The sequence below is a fragment of the Stenella coeruleoalba genome (genome assembly GCF_951394435.1).
Source record: "Stenella coeruleoalba genome assembly, contig: scaffold_52, whole genome shotgun sequence".
NCBI classification, from domain to species: Eukaryota; Metazoa; Chordata; class Mammalia; order Artiodactyla; family Delphinidae; genus Stenella; species Stenella coeruleoalba.
Window position 1 is genome coordinate 2,137,534 of NW_027646181.1, and position 23,284 is coordinate 2,160,817.

The 23,284-nt window shown below is 43.7% G+C and overlaps 1 long non-coding RNA gene across 7 annotated transcripts in view; it reads left to right on the forward strand.

Annotated features, from left to right (window-relative positions):
* The window catches only part of LOC307181276, a 2,057,065-nt gene that overhangs the window by 2,007,578 nt on the left and 26,203 nt on the right, over positions 1-23,284 (forward strand). For 5 of the 7 annotated variants that reach the window (XR_013826308.1, XR_013826309.1, XR_013826312.1 and 2 more), the window contains one exon: positions 3,673-3,738. The exons of 1 other annotated variant lie outside the window; for it this stretch is intronic. This is a non-coding gene — a long non-coding RNA (uncharacterized lncRNA). Of the gene's footprint in view, positions 1-3,672; positions 3,754-23,284 lie in introns of those variants that run through there. One more of the 7 variants, XR_013826311.1, reaches the window with a different exon arrangement.

Consider the following 23,284-nt stretch of genomic DNA (forward strand, 5'->3'; position numbering starts at 1 on the left):
CATGGTTGATCATACTCTGGGTTCCACATGCATGTTTTAGCTGAAGGAAGAATACCTAAAATCTGGGTAGTTGAACCCCGTGGAATGGGTACCATGCAATATGACTTCAAAGGGTCTTCATTTGCTCACTGAACCTCTCCAATCCTATCACTGCTGCGTTTATGCCCCTGTACACATGCTTGATTCTCTTTCGAAGACATAGCAATCCATAGGTTTTAAGATACTTACTAGTCAGGTACATTCTTAGGCGTTTAATATGCGGTGTTGAGTCCATTTCGTTGAGCAAGGAGTAGCTCTTGTCTATTCCATATTTGGCTTAAGGAACTTTATCTGTGCTCATTTCAATCTCTGGTTTTTTGCAGCACCCCAACTCACCTTTCCCCTTAAGCAAGCATAAGTTGGTTTTCTAAATTTGAGACCCTGTTCTGTTCTGTAATTCAGTTCCTGTGTAGCCAAGTTTACATTCCGTGTATTACTGATATCTTATGATGTTTCTTTTTCTGTGTGACTTATTTCAGTTAGAATCATCATACCTGAATCCACTCACTGTGCTGCTAAGGGCCTGATGACACAGATTTCATTGCTGAGTGATATTGCTTTGTAAGTAAATACCACAACTTTTTTATCCATTTTTCACTTTCTGCAATGTTGAACTTGTACTGTAAACGAGGTTCTTGTAAACAGAACCGTTCGAAACTTTGGGGTGGCTGTGTCTTTTTGATTTTAAATTCCCTAAGCTATAGGACCATAAGTGGAAGTGCCCTAGGCTCTGTTGCTTTGTTTTTTAGATGTTTTAGGAAACACCATACACTTCTCCCGAGTGTTTGTTGGCAATTTATATCCCGCCCTTCAGCATAACAAGGCTCCCAGTTCTCCATGGCCTGTCCTGCCTTTCTGGATTTTACACTTTTTTCAGATGGCCCTTTTGACCGGGGGGAAGTGAGACTTCATTGTAGTGCAGATTTCCTTTGCAAGCTTGCTTGGTTGGCCAAAAAGGGCGTATGCGTTTTTTCCTGAATATATTCAGGAAAAAACGCATACGCCCTTTTTGGCCAAGTGCATCATTGTGGACGTTCTGCCTCTTTTCCTATGCTTTCAGTGCAATTCCAGTCTACCTCCTGAAATCGGTTTCCTGCAATTCTGCCCCGCTTTCAAGTCCTCTTGGCAGCCTTACTTCAGTCTATTTTTGGACGATAGCTGTCATTTATAACTCTGCAGGTTTGTGAATTACAGTGCCCCTGAGCTCCTTTCTTCAACTCGCTTTCTTTTGAGCTGGCCGCAACACCGCAGGATGGCTTCAGGCCCTAATCTGGTTCCGGTACGGCACGCTGAGCCTTTGGTTATTTCCTCTCCCTGGTGGGAAATGAGAGTTAAATTTGCCCGTCCAGACACCTCCAGCTAGCCTCTCATTGGTTCTCGCTATTCCTGTTCATCTTCCGCAGAAATTGCAAACTGGGCCAAACAGGAGGTTAAAGGGACTGACTCTCCAAGTGGGGAGAGTGTTAGTAAAGCGTCTGGAATGTTGCACCTGAGTACCAGGGGAGGAAAACTGAGACATATTTGAACACGTCTCCCGATCACATGGTTGATCATACTCTGGGTTCCACATGCATGTTTTAGCTGAAGGAAGAATACCTAAAATCTGTGTAGTTGAAACCCGTGGAATGGGTACCATGCAATATGACTTCAAAGGTCTTCATTTGCTCACTGAACCTCTCCAATCCTATCACTGCTGCGTTTATGCCCCTGTACACATGCTTGATTCTCTTTCGGAGACATAGCAATCTATAGGTTTTAAGATACTTACTAGTCAGGTACATTCTTAGGCGTTTAATATGCGGTGTTGAGTCCACTTCGTTGAGCAAGGAGTAGCTCTTGTCTATTCCATATTTGGCTTAAGGAACTTTGTGCTCATTTCAATCTCTGGTTTTATGCAGCACCCCAACTCACCTTTCTCCTTAAGCAAGCATAAGTTGGTTTTCTAAATTTGAGACCCTGTTCTGTTCTGTAATTCAGTTCCTGTGTAGCCAAGTTTACATTCCGTGTATTACTGATATCTTATAATGTTTCTTTTTCTGTGTGACTTATTTCAGTTAGAATCACCATACCCGAATCCACTCATTATGCTGCTACAGGCCTGGTGACATAGATTTCATTGCTGAGTGATATTGCTTTGTACATGAGTACCACAACTTCTTTATCCATTTTTCACTTTCTGTGATATTGAACTTGTACGGTAAACGAGGTTCTTGTAAACAGAGGCGTCCCAAACTTTGGGGTGGCTGTGTCTTTTTGATTTTAATTTCCCTAAGCTATAGGACCATAAGTGGAAGTGCACTAGGCTCTGTTGCTTTGTTTTTTAGATGTTTCAGGAAACACCATACACTTCTCCGGAGTGGCTGTTGGCAATTTACATCCCGCCCATCAGCATAACAAGGCTCCCAGTTCTCCATGTTCTGTCCTGCCTTTCTGGATTTTACACTTTTTTCAGATGGCCCTTTTGACCGGGGGGAAGTGAGACTTCATTGTAGTGCAGATTTCCTTTGCAAGCTTGCTTGGTTGGCCAAAAAGGGCGTATGCGTTTTTTCCTGAATATATTCAGGAAAAAACGCATACGCCCTTTTTGACCAAGTGCATCATTGTGGACGTTCTGCCTCTTTTCCTATGCTTTCAATGCAATTCCAGTCTACCTCCTGAAATCGGTTTCCTGCAATTCTGCCCCGCTTTCAAGTCCTCTTGGCAGCCTTACTTCAGTCTATTTTTGGACGATAGCTGTCATTTATAACTCTGCAGGTTTGTGAATTACAGTGCCCCTGAGCTCCTTTCTTCAACTCGCTTTCTTGTGAGCTGGCCGCAACACCGCAGGATGGCTTCAGGCCCTAATCTGGTTCCGGTACGGCACGCTGAGCCTTTGGTTATTTCCTCTTCCTGGTGGGAAATGAGAGTTAAATTTGCCCGTCCAGACACCTCCAGCTAGCCTCTCATTGGTTCTCGCTATTCCTGTTCATCTTCCACAGAAATTGCAAACTGGGCCAAACAGGAGGTTAAAGGGACTGACTCTCCAAGTGGGGAGAGTGTTAGTAAAGCGTCTGGAATGTTGCACCCGAGTACCAGGGGAGGAAAACTGAGACATATTTGAACACGTCTCCCGATCACATGGTTGATCATACTCTGGGTTCCACATGCATGTTTTAGCTGAAGGAAGAATACCTAAAATCTGCGTAGTTGAAACCCGTGGAATGGGTACCATGCAATATGACTTCAAAGGTCTTCATTTGCTCACTAAACCTCTCCAATCCTATCACTGCTGCGTTTATGCCCCTGTACACATGCTTGATTCTCTTTCGGAGACATAGCAATCTATAGGTTTTAAGATACTTACTAGTCAGGTACATTCTTAGGCGTTTAATATGCGGTGTTGTGTCCATTTCGTTGAGCAAGGAGTAGCTCTTGTCTATTCCATATTTGGCTTAAGGAACTTTGTGCTCATTTCAATCTCTGGTTTTATGCAGCACCCCAACTCACCTTTCCCCTTAAGCAAGCATAAGTTGGTTTTCTAAATTTGAGACCCTGTTCTGTTCTGTAATTCAGTTCCTGTGTAGCCAAGTTTACATTCCGTGTATTACTGATATCTTATGATGTTTCTTTTTCTGTGTGACTTATTTCACTTAGAATCATCATACCTGAATCCACTCATTGTGCTGCTAAGGGCCTGATGACACAGATTTCATTGCTGAGTGATATTGCTTTGTAACTAAATACCACAACTTCTTTATCCATTTTTCACTTTCTGCAATGTTGAACTTGTACTGTAAACGAGGTTCTTGTAAACAGAGCCGTTCCAAACTTTGGGGTGGCTGTGTCTTTTTGATTTTAATTTCCCTAAGCTATAGGATCACAAGTGGAAGTGCCCTAGGTTCTGTTGCTTTGTTTTTTAGATGTTTCAGGAAACACCATACACTTCTCCCGAGTGGTTGTTGGCAATTTACATCCCGCCCATCAGCATAACAAGGCTCCCAGTTCTCCATGGCCTGTCCTGCCTTTCTGGATTTTACACTTTTTTCAGATGGCTCTTTTGACCGGGGGGAAGTGAGACTTCATTGTAGTGCAGATTTCCTTTGCAAGCTTGCTTGGTTGGCCAAAAAGGGCGTATGCGTTTTTTCCTGAATATATTCAGGAAAAAACGCATACGCCCTTTTTGGCCAAGTGCATCATTGTGGACGTTCTGCCTCTTTTCCTATGCTTTCAATGCAATTCCAGTCTACCTCCTGAAATCGGTTTCCTGCAATTCTGCCCCGCTTTCAAGTCCTCTTGGCAGCCTTACTTCAGTCTATTTTTGGACGATAGCTGTCATTTATAACTCTGCAGGTTTGTGAATTACAGTGCCCCTGAGCTCCTTTCTTCAACTCGCTTTCTTGTGAGCTGGCCGCAACACCGCAGGATGGCTTCAGGCCCTAATCTGGTTCCGGTACGGCACGCTGAGCCTTTGGTTATTTCCTCTTCCTGGTGGGAAATGAGAGTTAAATTTGCCCGTCCAGACACCTCCAGCTAGCCTCTCATTGGTTCTCGCTATTCCTGTTCATCTTCCACAGAAATTGCAAACTGGGCCAAACAGGAGGTTAAAGGGACTGACTCTCCAAGTGGGGAGAGTGTTAGTAAAGCGTCTGGAATGTTGCACCCGAGTACCAGGGGAGGAAAACTGAGACATATTTGAACACGTCTCCCGATCACATGGTTGATCATACTCTAGGTTCCACATGCATGTTTTAGCTGAAGGAAGAATACCTAAAATCTGCGTAGTTGAAACCCGTGGAATGGGTACCATGCAATATGACTTCAAAGGTCTTCATTTGCTCACTGAACCTCTCCAATCCTATCACTGCTGCGTTTATGCCCCTGTACACATGCTTGATTCTCTTTCGGAGACATAGCAATCTATAGGTTTTAAGATACTTACTAGTCAGGTACATTCTTAGGCGTTTAATATGCGGTGTTGAGTCCATTTCGTTGAGCAAGGAGTAGCTCTTGTCTATTCCATATTTGGCTTAAGGAACTTTGTGCTCATTTCAATCTCTGGTTTTATGCAGCACCCCAACTCACCTTTACCCTTAAGCAAGCATAAGTTGGTTTTCTAAATTTGAGACCCTGTTCTGTTCTGTAATTCAGTTCCTGTGTAGCCAAGTTTACATTCCGTGTATTACTGATATCTTATGATGTTTCTTTTTCTGTGTGACTTATTTCAGTTAGAATCACCATACCCGAATCCACTCATTATGCTGCTACGGGCCTGGTGACATAGATTTCATTGCTGAGTGATATTGCTTTGTACATGAGTACCACAACTTCTTTATCCATTTTTCACTTTCTGTGATATTGAACTTGTACGGTAAACGAGGTTCTTGTAAACAGAGGCGTCCCAAACTTTGGGGTGGCTGTGTCTTTTTGATTTTAATTTCCCTAAGCTATAGGACCATAAGTGGCAGTGCCCTAGGCTCTGTTGCTTTGTTTTTTAGATGTTTCAGGAAACACCATACACTTCTCCCGAGTGGTTGTTGGCAATTTACATCCCGCCCATCAGCATAACAAGGCTCCCAGTTCTCCATGGCCTGTCCTGCCTTTCTGGATTTTACACTTTTTTCAGATGGCCCTTTTGACCGGGGGGAAGTGAGACTTCATTGTAGTGCAGATTTCCTTTGCAAGCTTGCTTGGTTGTCCAAAAAGGGCATATGCGTTTTTTCCTGAATATATTCAGGAAAAAACGCATATGCCCTTTTTGGCCAAGTGCATCATTGTGGACGTTCTGCCTCTTTTCCTATGCTTTCAATGCAATTCCAGTCTACCTCCTGAAATCGGTTTCCTGCAATTCTGCCCCGCTTTCAAGTCTTCTTGGCAGCCTTACTTCAGTCTATTTTTGGACGATAGCTGTCATTTATAACTCTGCAGGTTTGTGAATTACAGTGCCCCTGAGCTCCTTTCTTCAACTCGCTTTCTTTTGAGCTGGCCGCAACACCGCAGGATGGCTTCAGGCCCTAATCTGGTTCCGGTACGGCACGCTGAGCCTTTGGTTATTTCCTCTTCCTGGTGGGAAGTGAGAGTTAAATTTGCCCGTCCAGACACCTCCAGCTAGCCTCTCATTGGTTCTCGCTATTCCTGTTCATCTTCCGCAGAAATTGCAAACTGGGCCAAACAGGAGGTTAAAGGCGCTGACTCTCCAAGTGGGGAGAGTGTTAGTAAAGCGTCTGGAATGTTGCACCCGAGTACCAGGGGAGGAAAACTGAGACATATTTGAACACGTCTCCCGATCACATGGTTGATCATACTCTGGGTTCCACATGCATGTTTTAGCTGAAGGAAGAATACCTAAAATCTGGGTAGTTGAACCCCGTGGAATGGGTACCATGCAATATGACTTCAAAGGGTCTTCATTTGCTCACTGAACCTCTCCAATCCTATCACTGCTGCGTTTATGCCCCTGTACACATGCTTGATTCTCTTTCGAAGACATAGCAATCTATAGGTTTTAAGATACTTACTAGTCAGGTACATTCTTAGGCGTTTAATATGCGGTGTTGAGTCCATTTCGTTGAGCAAGGAGTAGCTCTTGTCTATTCCATATTTGGCTTAAGGAACTTTATCTGTGCTCATTTCAATCTCTGGTTTTATGCAGCACCCCAACTCACCTTTCCCCTTAAGCAAGCATAAGTTGGTTTTCTAAATTTGAGACCCTGTTCTGTTCTGTAATTCAGTTCCTGTGTAGCCAAGTTTACATTCTGTGTATTACTGATATCTTATGATGTTTCTTTTTCTGTGTGACTTATTTCAGTTAGAATCATCATACCTGAATCCACTCACTGTGCTGCTAAGGGCCTGATGACACAGATTTCATTGCTGAGTGATATTGCTTTGTAAGTAAATACCACAACTTCTTTATCCATTTTTCACTTTCTGCAATGTTGAACTTGTACTGTAAACGAGGTTCTTGTAAACAGAGCCGTTCCAAACTTTGGGGTGGCTGTGTCTTTTTGATTTTAATTTCCCTAAGCTATAGGATCACAAGTGGAAGTGCCCTAGGTTCTGTTGCTTTGTTTTTTAGATGTTTCAGGAAACACCATACACTTCTCCCGAGTGGTTGTTGGCAATTTACATCCCGCCCATCAGCATAACAAGGCTCCCAGTTCTCCATGGCCTGTCCTGCCTTTCTGGATTTTACACTTTTTTCAGATGGCCCTTTTGACCGGGGGGAAGTGAGACTTCATTGTAGTGCAGATTTCCTTTGCAAGCTTGCTTGGTTGGCCAAAAAGGGCATATGCGTTTTTTCCTGAATATATTCAGGAAAAAACGCATACGCCCTTTTTGGCCAAGTGCATCATTGTGGACGTTCTGCCTCTTTTCCTATGCTTTCAATGCAATTCCAGTCTACCTCCTGAAATCGGTTTCCTGCAATTCTGCCCCGCTTTCAAGTCCTCTTGGCAGCCTTACTTCAGTCTATTTTTGGATGATAGCTGTCATTTATAACTCTGCAGGTTTGTGAATTACAGTGCCCCTGAGCTCCTTTCTTCAACTCGCTTTCTTTTGAGCTGGCCGCAACACCGCAGGATGGCTTCAGGCCCTAATCTGGTTCCGGTACGGCACGCTGAGCCTTTGGTTATTTCCTCTTCCTGGTGGGAAATGAGAGTTAAATTTGCCCGTCCAGACACCTCCAGCTAGCCTCTCATTGGTTCTCGCTATTCCTGTTCATCTTCCGCAGAAATTGCAAACTGGGCCAAACAGGAGGTTAAAGGGACTGACTCTCCAAGTGGGGAGAGTGTTAGTAAAGCGTCTGGAATGTTGCACCCGAGTACCAGGGGACGAAAACTGAGACATATTTGAACACGTCTCCCGATCACATGGTTGATCATACTCTGGGTTCCACATGCATGTTTTAGCTGAAGGAAGAATACCTAAAATCTGCGTAGTTGAAACCCGTGGAATGGGTACCATGCAATATGACTTCAAAGGTCTTCATTTGCTCACTGAACCTCTCCAATCCTATCACTGCTGCGTTTATGCCCCTGTACACATGCTTGATTCTCTTTCGGAGACATAGCAATCTATAGGTTTTAAGATACTTACTAGTCAGGTACATTCTTAGGCGTTTAATATGCGGTGTTGAGTCCATTTCGTTGAGCAAGGAGTAGCTCTTGTCTATTCCATATTTGGCTTAAGGAACTTTGTGCTCATTTCAATCTCTGGTTTTATGCAGCACCCCAACTCACCTTTACCCTTAAGCAAGCATAAGTTGGTTTTCTAAATTTGAGACCCTGTTCTGTTCTGTAATTCAGTTCCTGTGTAGCCAAGTTTATATTCCGTGTATTACTGATATCTTATGATGTTTCTTTTTCTGTGTGACTTATTTCAGTTAGAATCACCATACCCGAATCCACTCATTATGCTGCTACGGGCCTGGTGACATAGATTTCATTGCTGAGTGATATTGCTTTGTACATGAGTACCACAACTTCTTTATCCATTTTTCACTTTCTGTGATATTGAACTTGTACGGTAAACGAGGTTCTTGTAAACAGAGGCGTCCCAAACTTTGGGGTGGCTGTGTCTTTTTGATTTTAATTTCCCTAAGCTATAGGACCATAAGTGGAAGTGCACTAGGCTCTGTTGCTTTGTTTTCTAGATGTTTCAGGAAACACCATACACTTCTCCGGAGTGGCTGTTGGCAATTTACATCCCGCCCATCAGCATAACAAGGCTCCCAGTTCTCCATGTCCTGTCCTGCCTTTCTGGATTTTACACTTTTTTCAGATGGCCCTTTTGACCGGGGGGAAGTGAGACTTCATTGTAGTGCAGATTTCCTTTGCAAGCTTGCTTGGTTGGCCAAAAAGGGCGTATGCGTTTTTTCCTGAATATATTCAGGAAAAAACGCATACGCCCTTTTTGGCCAAGTGCATCATTGTGGACGTTCTGCCTCTTTTCCTATGCTTTCAATGCAATTCCAGTCTACCTCCTGAAATCGGTTTCCTGCAATTCTGCCCCGCTTTCAAGTCCTCTTGGCAGCCTTACTTCAGTCTATTTTTGGACGATAGCTGTCATTTATAACTCTGCAGGTTTGTGAATTACAGTGCCCCTGAGCTCCTTTCTTCAACTCGCTTTCTTTTGAGCTGGCCGCAACACCGCAGGATGGCTTCAGGCCCTAATCTGGTTCCGGTACGGCACGCTGAGCCTTTGGTTATTTCCTCTTCCTGGTGGGAAATGAGAGTTAAATTTGCCCGTCCAGACACCTCCAGCTAGCCTCTCATTGGTTCTCGCTATTCCTGTTCATCTTCCGCAGAAATTGCAAACTGGGCCAAACAGGAGGTTAAAGGGACTGACTCTCCAAGTGGGGAGAGTGTTAGTAAAGCGTCTGGAATGTTGCACCCGAGTACCAGGGGAGGAAAACTGAGACATATTTGAACACGTCTCCCGATCACATGGTTGATCATACTCTGGGTTCTACATGCATGTTTTAGCTGAAGGAAGAATACCTAAAATCTGCGTAGTTGAAACCCGTGGAATGGGTACCATGCAATATGACTTCAAAGGTCTTCATTTGCTCACTGAACCTCTCCAATCCTATCACTGCTGCGTTTATGCCCCTGTACACATGCTTGATTCTCTTTCGGAGACATAGCAATCTATAGGTTTTAAGATACTTACTAGTCAGGTACATTCTTAGGCGTTTAATATGCGGTGTTGAGTCCATTTCGTTGAGCAAGGAGTAGCTCTTGTCTATTCCATATTTGGCTTAAGGAACTTTGTGCTCATTTCAATCTCTGGTTTTATGCAGCACCCCAACTCACCTTTACCCTTAAGCAAGCATAAGTTGGTTTTCTAAATTTGAGACCCTGTTCTGTTCTGTAATTCAGTTCCTGTGTAGCCAAGTTTACATTCCGTGTATTACTGACATCTTATGATGTTTCTTTTTCTGTGTGACTTATTTCAGTTAGAATCATCATACCTGAATCCACTGATTGTGCTACTAAGGGCCTGATGACACAGATTTCATTGCTGAGTGATATTGCTTTGTAACTAAATACCACAACTTCTTTATCCATTTTTCAATTTCTGCAATGTTGAACTTGTACTGTAAACGAGGTTCTTGTAAACAGAGCCGTTCCAAACTTTGGGGTGGCTGTGTCTTTTTGATTTTAATTTCCCTAAGCTATAGGATCATAAGTGGAAGTGCCCTAGGTTCTGTTGCTTTGTTTTTTAGATGTTTCAGGAAACACCATACACTTCTCCCCAGTGGTTGTTGGCAATTTACATCCCGCCCATCAGCATAACAAGGCTCCCAGTTCTCCATGGCCTGTCCTGCCTTTCTGGATTTTACACTTTTTTCAGATGGCTCTTTTGACCGGGGGGAAGTGAGACTTCATTGTAGTGCAGATTTCCTTTGCAAGCTTGCTTGGTTGTCCAAAAAGGGCATATGCGTTTTTTCCTGAATATATTCAGGAAAAAACGCATATGCCCTTTTTGGCCAAGTGCATCATTGTGGACGTTCTGCCTCTTTTCCTATGCTTTCAATGCAATTCCAGTCTACCTCCTGAAATCGGTTTCCTGCAATTCTGCCCCGCTTTCAAGTCTTCTTGGCAGCCTTACTTCAGTCTATTTTGGGACGATAGCTGTCATTTATAACTCTGCAGGTTTGTGAATTACAGTGCCCCTGAGCTCCTTTCTTCAACTCGCTTTCTTTTGAGCTGGCCGCAACACCGCAGGATGGCTTCAGGCCCTAATCTGGTTCCGGTACGGCACGCTGAGCCTTTGGTTATTTCCTCTTCCTGGTGGGAAGTGAGAGTTAAATTTGCCCGTCCAGACACCTCCAGCTAGCCTCTCATTGGTTCTCGCTATTCCTGTTCATCTTCCGCAGAAATTGCAAACTGGGCCAAACAGGAGGTTAAAGGCGCTGACTCTCCAAGTGGGGAGAGTGTTAGTAAAGCGTCTGGAATGTTGCACCCGAGTACCAGGGGAGGAAAACTGAGACATATTTGAACACGTCTCCCGATCACATGGTTGATCATACTCTGGGTTCCACATGCATGTTTTAGCTGAAGGAAGAATACCTAAAATCTGGGTAGTTGAACCCCGTGGAATGGGTACCATGCAATATGACTTCAAAGGGTCTTCATTTGCTCACTGAACCTCTCCAATCCTATCACTGCTGCGTTTATGCCCCTGTACACATGCTTGATTCTCTTTCGAAGACATAGCAATCCATAGGTTTTAAGATACTTACTAGTCAGGTACATTCTTAGGCGTTTAATATGCGGTGTTGAGTCCATTTCGTTGAGCAAGGAGTAGCTCTTGTCTATTCCATATTTGACTTAAGGAACTTTATCTGTGCTCATTTCAATCTCTGGTTTTATGCAGCACCCCAACTCACCTTTCCCCTTAAGCGAGCATAAGTTGGTTTTCTAAATTTGAGACACTGTTCTGTTCTGTAATTCAGTTCCTGTGTAGCCAAGTTTACATTCCGTGTATTACTGATATCTTATGATGTTTCTTTTTCTGTGTGACTTATTTCAGTTAGAATCATCATACCTGAATCCACTCACTGTGCTGCTAAGGGCCTGATGACACAGATTTCATTGCTGAGTGATATTGCTTTGTAAGTAAATACCACAACTTTTTTATCCATTTTTCACTTTCTGCGATGTTGAACTTGTACTGTAAACGAGGTTCTTGTAAACAGAACCGTTCGAAACTTTGGGGTGGCTGTGTCTTTTTGATTTTAAATTCCCTAAGCTATAGGACCATAAGTGGAAGTGCCCTAGGCTCTGTTGCTTTGTTTTTTAGATGTTTCAGGAAACACCATACACTTCTCCCGAGTGTTTGTTGGCAATTTATATCCCGCCCTTCAGCATAACAAGGCTCCCAGTTCTCCATGGCCTGTCCTGCCTTTCTGGATTTTACACTTTCTTCAGATGGCCCTTTTGACCGGGGGGAAGTGAGACTTCATTGTAGTGCAGATTTCCTTTGCAAGCTTGCTTGGTTGGCCAAAAAGGGCGTATGCGTTTTTTCCTGAATATATTCAGGAAAAAACGCATACGCCCTTTTTGGCCAAGTGCATCATTGTGGACGTTCTGCCTCTTTTCCTATGCTTTCAATGCAATTCCAGTCTACCTCCTGAAATCGGTTTCCTGCAATTCTGCCCCGCTTTCAAGTCCTCTTGGCAGCCTTACTTCAGTCTATTTTTGGACGATAGCTGTCATTTATAACTCTGCAGGTTTGTGAATTACAGTGCCCCTGAGCTCCTTTCTTCAACTCGCTTTCTTGTGAGCTGGCCGCAACACCGCAGGATGGCTTCAGGCCCTAATCTGGTTCCGGCACGGCACACTGAGCCTTTGGTTATTTCCTCTTCCTGGTGGGAAATGAGAGTTAAATTTGCCCGTCCAGACACCTCCAGCTAGCCTCTCATTGGTTCTCGCTATTCTTGTTCATCTTCCGCAGAAATTGCAAACTGGGCCAAACAGGAGGTTAAAGGGACTGACTCTCCAAGTGGGGAGAGTGTTAGTAAAGCGTCTGGAATGTTGCACCCGAGTACCAGGGGAGGAAAACTGAGACATATTTGAACACGTCTCCCGATCACATGGTTGATCATACTCTGGGTTCCACATGCATGTTTTAGCTGAAGGAAGAATACCTAAAATCTGTGTAGTTGAAACCCGTGGAATGGGTACCATGCAATATGACTTCAGAGGTCTTCATTTGCTCACTGAACCTCTCCAATCCTATCACTGCTGCGTTTATGCCCCTGTACACATGCTTGATTCTCTTTCGGAGACATAGCAATCTATAGGTTTTAAGATACTTACTAGTCAGGTACATTCTTAGGCGTTTAATATGCGGTGTTGAGTCCATTTCGTTGAGCAAGGAGTAGCTCTTGTCTATTCCATATTTGGCTTAAGGAACTTTGTGCTCATTTCAATCTCTGGTTTTATGCAGCACCCCAACTCACCTTTACCCTTAAGCAAGCATAAGTTGGTTTTCTAAATTTGAGACCCTGTTCTGTTCTGTAATTCAGTTCCTGTGTAGCCAAGTTTACATTCCGTGTATTACTGATATCTTATGATGTTTCTTTTTCTGTGTGACTTATTTCAGTTAGAATCACCATACCCGAATCCACTCATTATGCTGCTACGGGCCTGGTGACATAGATTTCATTGCTGAGTGATATTGCTTTGTACATGAGTACCACAACTTCTTTATCCATTTTTCACTTTCTGTGATATTGAACTTGTACGGTAAACGAGGTTCTTGTAAACAGAGGCGTCCCAAACTTTGGGGTGGCTGTGTCTTTTTGATTTTAATTTCCCTAAGCTATAGGACCATAAGTGGAAGTGCACTAGGCTCTGTTGCTTTGTTTTTTAGATGTTTCAGGAAACACCATACACTTCTCCGGAGTGGCTGTTGGCAATTTACATCCCGCCCATCAGCATAACAAGGCTCCCAGTTCTCCATGTCCTGTCCTGCCTTTCTGGATTTTACACTTTTTTCAGATGGCCCTTTTGACCGGGGGGAAGTGAGACTTCATTGTAGTGCAGATTTCCTTTGCAAGCTTGCTTGGTTGGCCAAAAAGGGCGTATGCGTTTTTTCCTGAATATATTCAGGAAAAAACGCATACGCCCTTTTTGGCCAAGTGCATCATTGTGGACGTTCTGCCTCTTTTCCTATGCTTTCAATGCAATTCCAGTCTACCTCCTGAAATCGGTTTCCTGCAATTCTGCCCCGCTTTCAAGTCCTCTTGGCAGCCTTACTTCAGTCTATTTTTGGACGATAGCTGTCATTTATAACTCTGCAGGTTTGTGAATTACAGTGCCCCTGAGCTCCTTTCTTCAACTCGCTTTCTTTTGAGCTGGCCGCAACACCGCAGGATGGCTTCAGGCCCTAATCTGGTTCCGGTACGGCATGCTGAGCCTTTGGTTATTTCCTCTTCCTGGTGGGAAATGAGAGTTAAATTTGCCCGTCCAGACACCTCCAGCTAGCCTCTCATTGGTTCTCGCTATTCCTGTTCATCTTCCGCAGAAATTGCAAACTGGGCCAAACAGGAGGTTAAAGGGACTGACTCTCCAAGTGGGGAGAGTGTTAGTAAAGCGTCTGGAATGTTGCACCCGAGTACCAGGGGAGGAAAACTGAGACATATTTGAACACGTCTCCCGATCACATGGTTGATCATACTCTGGGTTCCACATGCATGTTTTAGCTGAAGGAAGAATACCTAAAATCTGCGTAGTTGAAACCCGTGGAATGGGTACCATGCAATATGACTTCAAAGGTCTTCATTTGCTCACTGAACCTCTCCAATCCTATCACTGCTGCGTTTATGCCCCTGTACACATGCTTGATTCTCTTTCGGAGACATAGCAATCTATAGGTTTTAAGATACTTACTAGTCAGGTACATTCTTAGGCGTTTAATATGCGGTGTTGAGTCCATTTCGTTGAGCAAGGAGTAGCTCTTGTCTATTCCATATTTGGCTTAAGGAACTTTGTGCTCATTTCAATCTCTGGTTTTATGCAGCACCCCAACTCACCTTTCCCCTTAAGCAAGCATAAGTTGGTTTTCTAAATTTGAGACCCTGTTCTGTTCTGTAATTCAGTTCCTGTGTAGCCAAGTTTACATTCCGTGTATTACTGACATCTTATGATGTTTCTTTTTCTGTGTGACTTATTTCAGTTAGAATCATCATACCTGAATCCACTGATTGTGCTACTAAGGGCCTGATGACACAGATTTCATTGCTGAGTGATATTGCTTTGTAACTAAATACCACAACTTCTTTATCCATTTTTCAATTTCTGCAATGTTGAACTTGTACTGTAAACGAGGTTCTTGTAAAAGAGCCGTTCCAAACTTTGGGGTGGCTGTGTCTTTTTGATTTTAATTTCCCTAAGCTATAGGATCATAAGTGGAAGTGCCCTAGTTTCTGTTGCTTTGTTTTTTAGATGTTTCCGGAAACACCATACACTTCTCCCGAGTGGTTGTTGGCAATTTACATCCCGCCCATCAGCATAACAAGGCTCCCAGTTCTCCATGGCCTGTCCTGCCTTTCTGGATTTTACACTTTTTTCAGATGGCTCTTTTGACCCGGGGGAAGTGAGACTTCATTGTAGTGCAGATTTCCTTTGCAAGCTTGCTTGGTTGGCCAAAAAGGGCATATGCGTTTTTTCCTGAATATATTCAGGAAAAAACGCATATGCCCTTTTTGGCCAAGTGCATCATTGTGGACGTTCTGCCTCTTTTCCTATGCTTTCAATGCAATTCCAGTCTACCTCCTGAAATCGGTTTCCTGCAATTCTGCCCCGCTTTCAAGTCTTCTTGGCAGCCTTACTTCAGTCTATTTTGGGACGATAGCTGTCATTTATAACTCTGCAGGTTTGTGAATTACAGTGCCCCTGAGCTCCTTTCTTCAACTCGCTTTCTTTTGAGCTGGCCGCAACACCGCAGGATGGCTTCAGGCCCTAATCTGGTTCCGGTACGGCACGCTGAGCCTTTGGTTATTTCCTCTTCCTGGTGGGAAGTGAGAGTTAAATTTGCCCGTCCAGACACCTCCAGCTAGCCTCTCATTGGTTCTCGCTATTCCTGTTCATCTTCCGCAGAAATTGCAAACTGGGCCAAACAGGAGGTTAAAGGCGCTGACTCTCCAAGTGGGGAGAGTGTTAGTAAAGCGTCTGGAATGTTGCACCCGAGTACCAGGGGAGGAAAACTGAGACATATTTGAACACGTCTCCCGATCACATGGTTGATCATACTCTGGGTTACACATGCATGTTTTAGCTGAAGGAAGAATACCTAAAACCTGGGTAGTTGAACCCCGTGGAATGGGTACCATGCAATATGACTTCAAAGGGTCTTCATTTGCTCACTGAACCTCTCCAATCCTATCACTGCTGCGTTTATGCCCCTGTACACATGCTTGATTCTCTTTCGAAGACATAGCAATCCATAGGTTTTAAGATACTTACTAGTCAGGTACATTCATAGGCGTTTAATATGCGGTGTTGAGTCCATTTCGTTGAGCAAGGAGTAGCTCTTGTCTATTCCATATTTGGCTTAAGGAACTTTATCTGTGCTCATTTCAATCTCTGGTTTTATGCAGCACCCCAACTCACCTTTCCCCTTAAGCAAGCATAAGTTGGTTTTCTAAATTTGAGACCCTGTTCTGTTCTGTAATTCAGTTCCTGTGTAGCCAAGTTTACATTCAGTGTATTACTGATATCTTATGATGTTTCTTTTTCTGTGTGACTTATTTCAGTTAGAATCATCATACCTGAATCCACTCACTGTGCTGCTAAGGGCCTGATGACACAGAATTCATTGCTGAGTGATATTGCTTTGTAAGTAAATACCACAACTTTTTTATCCATTTTTCACTTTCTGCGATGTTGAACTTGTACTGTAAACGAGGTTCTTGTAAACAGAACCGTTCGAAACTTTGGGGTGGCTGTGTCTTTTTGATTTTAAATTCCCTAAGCTATAGGACCATAAGTGGAAGTGCCCTAGGCTCTGTTGCTTTGTTTTTTAGATGTTTCAGGAAACACCATACACTTCTCCCGAGTGTTTGTTGGCAATTTATATCCCGCCCTTCAGCATAACAAGGCTCCCAGTTCTCCATGGCCTGTCCTGCCTTTCTGGATTTTACACTTTTTTCAGATGGCCCTTTTGACCGGGGGGAAGTGAGACTTCATTGTAGTGCAGATTTCCTTTGCAAGCTTGCTTGGTTGGCCAAAAAGGGCGTATGCGTTTTTTCCTGAATATATTCAGGAAAAAACGCATACGCCCTTTTTGGCCAAGTGCATCATTGTGGACGTTCTGCCTCTTTTCCTATGCTTTCAATGCAATTCCAGTCTACCTCCTGAAATCGGTTTCCTGCAATTCTGCCCCGCTTTCAAGTCCTCTTGGCAGCCTTACTTCAGTCTATTTTTGGACGATAGCTGTCATTTATAACTCTGCAGGTTTGTGAATTACAGTGCCCCTGAGCTCCTTTCTTCAACTCGCTTTCTTGTGAGCTGGCCGCAACACCGCAGGATGGCTTCAGGCCCTAATCTGGTTCCGGCACGGCACACTGAGCCTTTGGTTATTTCCTCTTCCTGGTGGGAAATGAGAGTTAAATTTGCCCGTCCAGACACCTCCAGCTAGCCTCTCATTGGTTCTCGCTATTCTTGTTCATCTTCCGCAGAAATTGCAAACTGGGCCAAACAAGAGGTTAAAGGCGCTCACTTTCCAAGTGGGGAGAGTGTTAGTAAAGCATCTGGAATGTTGCACCCGAGTACCAGGGGAGGAAAACTGAGACATATTTGAACACGTCTCCCGTTCACATGGTTGATCATACTTGGGTTCCACATGCATGTTTTAGCTGAAGGAAGAATACCTAAAACCTGGGTAGTTGAAACCCGTGGAATGGGTACCATGCAATATGACTTCAAAGGGTCTTCATTTGCTCACCGAACCTCTCCAATCCTATCACTGCTGCGTTTATGCCCCTGTCCACATGCTTGATTCTCTTTCGGAGACATAGCAATCCATAGGTTTTAAGATACTTACTAGTCAGGTACATTCTTAGGCGTTTAATATGGGGTGTTGAGTCCATTTCGTTGAGCAAGGAGTAGCTCTTGTCTATTCCATATTTGGCTTAAGGAACTTTATCTGTGCTCATTTCAATCTCTGGTTTTATGCAGCACCCCAACTCACCTTTCCCCTTAAGCAAGCATAAGTTGGTTTTCTAAATTTGAGACACTGTTCTGTTTTGGAATGCAGTTCCTGTGTAGCCAAGTTTACATTCCGTGTATTAGTGATATCTTATGATGTTTCTTTTTCTGTGTGACTTATTTCAGTTAGATTCATCGTACCTGAATCCACTCATTATGCTGCTAAGGGCCTGATGACATAGATTTCATTGCTGAGTGATACTGCATTGTACGTAAGTACCACAAGTTCTTTATCCATTTTTCACTTTCTGCGATGTTGAACATGTACTGTAAACGAGGTTCTTGTAAACAGAGCCGTTCCAAACTTTGGGGTGGCTGTGTCTTTTTGATTTTAATTTCCCTAAGCTATAGGACCATAAGTGGCAGTGCCCTAGGCTCTGTTGCTTTGTTTTTTAGATGTTTCAGGAAACACCATGCACTTCTCCCGAGTGGTTGTTGGCAATTCACATCCCGCCCATCAGCATAACAAGGCTCCCAGTTCTCCATGGCCTGTCCTGCCTTTCTGAATTTTACACTTTTTTCAGATGGCCCTTTTGACCGGGGGGAAGTGAGACTTCATTGTAGTGCAGATTTCCTTTGCAAGCTTGCTTGGTTGGCCAAAAAGGGCGTATGCGTTTTTTCCTGAATATATTCAGGAAAAAACGCATACGCCCTTTTTGGCCAAGTGCATCATTGTGGACGTTCTGCCTCTTTTCCTATGCTTTCAATGCAATTCCAGTCTACCTCCTGAAATCGGTTTCCTGCAATTCTGCCCCGCTTTCAAGTCCTCTTGGCAGCCTTACTTCAGTCTATTTTTGGACGATAGCTGTCATTTATAACTCTGCAGGTTTGTGAATTACAGTGCCCCTGAGCTCCTTTCTTCAACTCGCTTTCTTGTGACCTGGCCGCAACACCGCAGGATGGATTCAGGCCCTAATCTGGTTCCGGCATGGCATGCTGAGCCTTTGGTTATTTCCTCTTCCTGGTGGGAAATGAGAGTTAAATTTGCCCGTCCAGACACCTCCAGCTAGTCTCTCATTGGTTCTCGCTATTCCTGTTCATCTTCCGCAGAAATTGCAAACTGGGCCAAACAGGAGGTTAAAGGCGCTGACTCTCCAAGTGGGGAGAGTGTTAGTAAAGCGTCTGGAATGTTGCACCCGAGTACCAGGGGAGGAAAACTGAGACATATTTGAACACGTCTCCCGATCACATGGTTGATCATACTCTGGGTTCCACATGCATGTTTTAGCTGAAGGAAGAATAACTAAAACCTGGGTAGTTGAAACCCGTGGAATGGGTACCATGCAATATGACTTCAAAGGGTCTTCATTTGCTCTCCGAACCTCTCCAATCCTATCACTGCTGCGTTTATGCCCCTGTACACATGCTTGATTCTCTTTCGGAGACATAGCAATCCATAGGTTTTAAGATACTTACTAGTCAGGTACATTCTTAGGCGTTTAATATGGGGTGTTGAGTCCATTTCGTTGAGCAAGGAGTAGCTCTTGTCTATTCCATATTTGACTTAAGGAACTTTATCTGTGCTCATTTCAATCTCTGGTTTTATGCAGCACCCCAACTCACCTTTACCCTTAAGCAAGCATAAGTTGGTTTTCTAAATTTGAGACCCTGTTCTGTTCTGTAATTCAGTTCCTGTGTAGCCAAGTTTACATTCCGTGTATTACTGATATCTTATGATGTTTCTTTTTCTGTGTGACTTATTTCAGTTAGAATCATCATACCTGAATCCACTCATTGTGCTGCTAAGGGCCTGATGACACAGATTTCATTGCTGTGTGATATTGCTTTGTAAGTAAATACCACAACTTCTTTATCCATTTTTCACTTTCTGCGATGTTGAACTTGTACTGTAAACGAGGTTCTTGTAAACAGAGCCGTTCCAAACTTTGGGGTGGCTGTGTCTTTTTGATTTTAATTTCCCTAAGCTATAGGACCATAAGTGGAAGTGCCCTAGGTTCTGTTGCTTTGTTTTTTAGATGTTTCAGGAAACACCATACACTTCTCCCCAGTGGTTGTTGGCAATTTACATCCCGCCCATCAGCATAACAAGGCTCCCAGTTCTCCATGGCCTGTCCTGCCTTTCTGTATTTTACACTTTTTTCAGATGGCCCTTTTGACTGGGAGGAAGTGAGACTTCATTGTAGTGCAGATTTCCTTTGCAAGCTTGCTTGGTTGGCCAAAAAGGGCGTATGCGTTTTTTCCTGAATATATTCAGGAAAAAACGCATACGCCCTTTTTGGCCAAGTGCATCATTGTGGACGTTCTGCCTCTTTTCCTATGCTTTCAATGCAATTCCAGTCTACCTCCTGAAATCGGTTTCCTGCAATTCTGCCCCGCTTTCAAGTCCTCTTGGCAGCCTTACTTCAGTCTATTTTTGGACGATAGCTGTCATTTATAACTCTGCAGGTTTGTGAATTACAGTGCCCCTGAGCTCCTTTCTTCAACTCGCTTTCTTGTGAGCTGGCCGCAACACCGCAGGATGGCTTCAGGCCCTAATCTGGTTCCGGCACGGCACGCTGAGCCTTTGGTTAATTCCTCTTCCTGGTGGGAAATGAGAGTTAAATTTGCCCGTCCAGACACCTCCAGCTAGCCTCTCATTGGTTCTCGCTATTCCTGTTCATCTTCCGCAGAAAATGCAAACTGGGCCAAACAGGAGGTTAAAGGCGCTGACTCTCCAAGTGGGGAGAGTGTTAGTAAAGCATCTGGAATGTTGCACCCGAGTACCAGGGGAGGAAAACTGAGACATATTTGAACACGTCTCCCGTTCACATGGTTGATCATACTTGGGTTCCACATGCATGATTTAGCTGAAGGAAGAATACCTAAAACCTGGGTAGTTGAAACCCGTGGAATGGGTACCATGCAATATGACTTCAAAGGGTCTTCATTTGCTCACCGAACCTCTCCAATCCTATCACTGCTGCGTTTATGCCCCTGTACACATGCTTGATTCTCTTTCGGAGACATAGCAATCCATAGGTTTAAAATACTTACTAGTCAGGTACATTCTTAGGCGTTTAATATGCGGTGTTGAGTCCATTTCGTTGAGCAAGGAGTAGCTCTTGTCTATTCCATATTTGGCTTAAGGAACTTTATCTGTGCTCATTTCAATCTCTGGTTTTATGCAGCACCCCAACTCACCTTTCCCCTTAAGCAAGCATAAGTTGGTTTTCTAAATTTGAGACCCTGTTCTGTTCTGTAATTCAGTTCCTGTGTAGCCAAGTTTACATTCCGTGTATTACTGATATCTTATGATGTTTCTTTTTCTGTGTGACTTATTTCAGTTAGAATCATCATACCTGAATCCACTCATTGTGCTGCTAAGGGCCTGATGACACAGATTTCATTGCTGAGTGATATTGCTTTGTAAGTAAATACCACAACTTCTTTATCCATTTTTCACTTTCTGCGATGTTGAACTTGTACTGTAAACGAGGTTCTTGTAAACAGAGCCGTTCCAAACTTTGGGGTGGCTGTGTCTTTTTGATTTTAAATTCCCTAAGCTATAGGACCATAAGTGGAAGTGCCCTAGGCTCTGTTGCTTTGTTTTTTAGATGTTTCAGGAAACACCATACACTTCTCCCGAGTGGTTGTTGGCAATTTACATCCCGCCCATCAGCATAACAAGGCTCCCAGTTCTCCATGGCCTGTCCTGCCTTTCTGGATTTTACACTTTTTTCAGATGGCCCTTTTGACCAGGGGGAAGTGAGACTTCATTGTAGTGCAGATTTCCTTTGCAAGCTTGCTTGGTTGGCCAAAAAGGGCGTATGCGTTTTTTCCTGAATATATTCAGGAAAAAACGCATACGCCCTTTTTGGCCAAGTGCATCATTGTGGACGTTCGGCCTCTTTTCCTATGCTTTCAATGCAATTCCAGTCTACCTCCTGAAATCGGTTTCCTGCAATTCTGCCCCGCTTTCAAGTCCTCTTGGCAGCCTTACTTCAGTCTATTTTTGGACGATAGCTGTCATTTATAACTCTGCAGGTTTGTGAATTACAGTGCCCCTGAGCTCCTTTCTTCAACTCGCTTTCTTGTGAGCTGGCCGCAACACCGCTGGATGGCTTCAGGCCCTAATCTGGTTCCGGCACAGCATGCTGAGCCTTTGGTTAATTCCTCTTCCTGGTGGGAAATGAGAGTTAAATTTGCCCGTCCAGACACCTCCAGCTAGTCTCTCATTGGTTCTCGCTATTCCTGTTCATCTTCCGCAGAAATTGCAAACTGGGGCAAACAGGAGGTTAAAGGCACTGACTGACCAAGTAGGGAGAGTGTTAGTAAAGCGTCTGGAATGTTGCACCCGAGTACCAGGGTACGAAAACTGAGACATATTTGAACACGTCTCCCGATCACATGGTTGATCATACTCTAGGTTCCACATGCATATTTTAGCTGAAAGAAGAATACCTTAAACCTGGGTAGTTGAAACCCGTGTAATGGGTACCATGCAATATGACTTCAAAGGGTCTTCATTTGCTCACTGAACCTCTCCAATCCTATCACTGCTGCGTTTATGCCCCTGTACAAATGCTTGATTCTCTTTCGGAGACATAGCAATCCATAGGTTTTAAGATACTTACAAGTCAGGTACATTCTTAGGCGTTTAATATGCGGTGTTGAGTCCATTTCGTTGAGCAAGGAGTAGCTCTTGTCTATTCCATATTTGGCTTAAGGAACTTTATCTGTGCTCATTTCAATCTCTGGTTTTATGCAGCACCCCAACTCACCTTTACCCTTAAGCAAGCATAAGTTGGTTTTCTAAATTTGAGACCCTGTTCTGTTCTGTAATTCAGTTCCTGTGTAGCCAAGTTTACATTCCGTGTATTACTGATATCTTATGATGTGTCTTTTTCTGTGTGACTTATTTCAGTTAGAATCATCATACCTGAATCCACTCATTGTGCTGCTAAGTGCCTGATGACACAGATTTCATTGCTGAGTGATATTGCTTTGTAAGTAAATACCACAAGTTCTTTATCCATTTTTCACTTTCTGCGATATTGAACTTGTACTGTAAACGATGTTCTTGTAAACAGAGGCGTCCCAAACTTTGGGGTGGCTGTGTCTTTTTGATTTTAATTTCCCTAAGCTATAGGACCATAAGTGGAAGTGCCCTAGGCTCTGTTGCTTTGTTTTTTAGATGTTTCAGGAAACACCATACACTTCTCCCGAGTGGTTGTTGGCAATTTACATCCCGCCCATCAGCATAACAAGGCTCCCAGTTCTCCATGGCCTGTCCTGCCTTTCTGGATTTTACACTTTTTTCAGATGGCCCTTTTGACCCGGGGGGGGGGGGGAAGTGAGACTTCATTGTAGTGCAGATTTCCTTTGCAAGCTTGCTTGGTTGGCCAAAAAGGGCGTATGCGTTTTTTCCTGAATATAGTCAGGAAAAAACGCATACGCCCTTTTTGGCCAAGTGCATCATTGTGGACGTTCTGCCTCTTTTCCTATGCTTTCAATGCAATTCCAGTCTACCTCCTGAAATCGGTTTCCTGCAATTCTGCCCCGCTTTCAAGTCCTCTTGGCAGCCTTACTTCAGTCTATTTTTGGACGAT